The sequence below is a fragment of the Pinus tabuliformis genome, chromosome 7, assembly GCF_031772625.1.
Source record: "Pinus tabuliformis cultivar Carrire ecotype Pingquan chromosome 7, CPIR1, whole genome shotgun sequence".
NCBI lineage: Eukaryota > Viridiplantae > Streptophyta > Pinopsida > Pinales > Pinaceae > Pinus > Pinus tabuliformis.
The window spans coordinates 1564121270-1564124905 of record NC_142293.1 but is presented as its reverse complement, the minus strand read 5'-3'; the positions used below and the strand labels follow the sequence as shown (position 1 = coordinate 1564124905).

At 34.1% G+C, this 3636-nt stretch overlaps 1 pseudogene; it reads left to right on the top strand.

Annotated features, from left to right (window-relative positions):
• The first annotated feature begins 357 nt into the window (after positions 1–357).
• On the top strand, positions 358–1551 carry LOC149254021 (mannose-1-phosphate guanylyltransferase 1-like; annotated as a pseudogene).
• The last annotated feature ends 2085 nt before the right edge of the window (positions 1552–3636 follow it).

Below are 3636 nucleotides of genomic sequence, written 5' to 3'. Positions count from 1 at the left end.
GAATGAAAAAATTCACCATTGCACCTTTCAAACTATAGCTTGAATTAATTAGTGTTTGTTTCATGTTTATTTTTGAAATTCTTATTCATCTTCCTGCTAATTCTTGTAAATTTACAGATTTCTCTTACAGAACAATAGAACTATGATGATTGCTAAGATAACTTAACCTCTTGTGATTGGCTTTATATTTAATGATGCTTTGGGTTTGGTTCTTCTTCAATTCCCCCTTCATTTCAGCATGTTTCTTATGTGTATCCATTGAAGGGTTTTGAAATATTTTGTATAGTATTATTGTTTTGATGCCTTTGATATGCACTATTTTTACGTGGTTTCATACAAAGATATACTGAATAGACGATGAAGGAACTCATTTTTGTTGGTGGGTTCGGGATCCATTTGTGTCCCCTCACTCTCAGCGTTCCCAAGCCCCTCGTCGACTTTGCTAATAAGCCTATGATTTTGCATCAGGTAAGGAGCTAACGGGTTTCGATCCCTCTATTTTGATTGCCTGGATAAAATTATAATGTATAAGAAAAAACAATTGAAGAATACTTTGTGTGCAGATCGAAGCTTCGAAAGTGATTCGAGTTGAAGCTCACATGAGACTGAACCAAAGGGAATAGCTAGGCCTCTAAACCTTCCCAGGGGCAAGATGGATGATGGGTCTTGCGAGCCTTTATTTGTACTCAATAGTGATGTCATCTGTGAGTACCCTTTGAAGAAAATGCTTGAATTTCACAAAAATCATTGGGGAGAGGCCTCAATTATGATCACAAAGATATGCCTGTATGCCAAGCTCAGGCTCAAATATATCTCTATGATTATTGGTTCAAAGGTAACTCCATGCTTGTTTAGGTATCTACATCCATGGCTTAGGACTCGGTAGATCCTGATAACATGCATTGGTTATTCTTGATGAAGAAATTGGTCGAATTAGAAGATTTGTGGAGAAGCCTAAGATCTTTGTTGGAAACAAGATCAATGCATGGATTTACCTTCTGAGTTCCAGTGTACTAAATATGATTGAGCTCAGACCCCCTTCAATAAAAAAAGAGGTGTTCCCAAAAATAGTCAGTGAGAAGCAGCTCTATGCCATGATATTGTTGAATTCTAAATGGATATAGGGAAACCAAAGGATTATATTTAAGGACTAAGGCTTTACTATGATTCTCTGAGAAGAAATTTACCCAATAATTTGTCATTTGGTGCTCACATATGATTGGAAACGTGATAGTGGATGAGACTGCTTAGATTGGGGAAGGATGCTTAATTGGGCCAGATGTTGCAATCGGTTAGGGCTAAATGATTAAGGTAGGGGTGAGATTGTCTCACTGCACGGTTATGAGGGTAGTTGGGATTAAAAAGCATGCATGTGTCTCTAGGAGAATTGTTGGTTGACATTCTACTATTGGGCAATGGGCCATAGTGGAAAACATAACTGTGTTAGGGGAGGATGTGCATGTTTCTGATGAGGTATATAGAAATGGGGGTGTAGTGTTTCCCCACAAGGAAATCAAATCCAACATCACTAAGCCATAAATTGTCATGTGATTGTTTGAAGAAACCAACATGGAACATTTGCTTGCTTGGCTGATTAGTTTAGTGTTTCCATTTTTATATGATGAGGTTGCAGTGGAGAATATTGTTTTTCTCTCTCATGTTTATCTCGAGAATTGTAGGATACTCCAGAGGTTGCATGATCTCTGGTTTTGGATTTCGGATTTGGTAATCAATGTCATGTAAGTTGTTTGTTCCTTCCTATAAGAGATAGCTCTGGAAATCCTATTAGTGAATGAAATTGGTTTTATTTTATAAATGAAATTTTTTCCATTTTTGGAAAAAAAATAGTTTTGTAAGATGACTTTTTTGAAATTGTTATTTTTATCTAAATAATGCCTGAATTTGAACTCAAAGAGAAATATACATGGGAAATATAGCTAGGAAATTTTATCTTTATCTTTATTGTATAAATTGTTCTTAAATATTCAAGTACTCAAGGGAGTTATTTAGGGTGGAAGCTACAAACAGTTCTTAGAACTGTTAGGTCTACAATAGGAATGGAATGCATGTGATGTTTCTGTATGTTTGGATTGCAACATAGCTTAGTTTGAAGTTTGACTGGGTGGGTATATTACTCTTCTGTGATGATAGTTTTAGTTGGTAGTAATATTTATAATAATATCAAATGGTTGGCATTTTCTAATAAGTATTTAACTTTCTACTATCTACAAAATGGAGAGGATTAATTGTAATTTTTTTTTTTTAAGTAGTTATCTGAAAACTTGTGTAATTTTTTTTTATGATTATGGTTATATTATAATGCATTATCTGATGCTTAACAGAGTCCTACAGGTCCTTTGATATCTCCTGAAAGTCAACAAAAACTATGACATATGAACATCATCTATATTTCAACACAACCAAATGGATTATATGTGGGTGGAGTGGAAGGTTCAATTACTCCATTTACGCAAGGATCTTCCCCAACATTGGGACAAAAATTAGGGAAATTTCAACCTATTTGTACTCAGACAGACACATACCCTAAAAGGCCTGGTCAACTAGAATGTCAGTGTTACATAAAAACAGGGGATTATAAATTTGGTTTTGCTTGTAGTTATCACCACCCTTATAAAAGAGTTTCATAGTCATCTACCTATGTGCTTAGTCCAATTGGAGAGAAAGTTGGTTAGAACATATGGAAGATTGAAATTGGAAACCAAGAACAATTACTAGAAAAATATAACTCCCCATCTTCATTATTGTAAAATTTTTAAATAAGGCTACATGCAACAATCCTTGTATTATATCTATAAATGAAGCATTAACATTATGAAATAATGTAAGCATATTGTGACATTATGAGGATGGTCTGAGGCAAGGATGCCCTTTGTGTGGGCAGATTTGTATTCTTTTTATTTGTGTAGGGAGTAGTAAGTGAATAGAATATTTTATCTCCTTTATCCTCCACATCTATGTTTAGTTTTGTGATTTGAAAGTTGTTCTATGTTTTTCATAATATGTCTCTGTTACACAGATGTTAGAGCATGTTTTGATGATTGTTAGTTTTTATTGCATTTTTTAAATATTTTAAAACTAAGAACCTCTATGGAACCCAAAGATTTTCATTTAAAAATAAAATATCATTGATTGCAAAGAACTAATTCCATAACCACCACCTTGAAAATATTTTATTTTGAAAGTAACTTTTTTTAGCTTAGTTGAACACAACCTTATGTTTATTTTGGAAGGTTTGCATCTTAAAACATCATAGCAAATATAGCATGCAACATATATAAGGTGCTAGTCTGTCAGCTTCTTCCCTTTCATAGATACCAGTGGCTCCATATCCTAGAGGTTGTTCCCCAACAACTGCACATGTTCAGTCCATTTCAGAACCCACATAGGAAATTACAAAGAGTAGAGATCAACCCTCAAGAAAGCCTACTAGCTCCAAACAGGATTCAAATATTGTTGTTTCAAGAAATACAAACGAAAATGCTTCTACATATTATGATGTTGCTATTTCATCTAGGTTTGCACAAATTGCATTGTGCTAAATGTAGTTGGTCCATGGAATAGTTTGTGAAAAATAGAATTTCTATTTCAAGATACAACATAGTTTGCAAGGTTGAA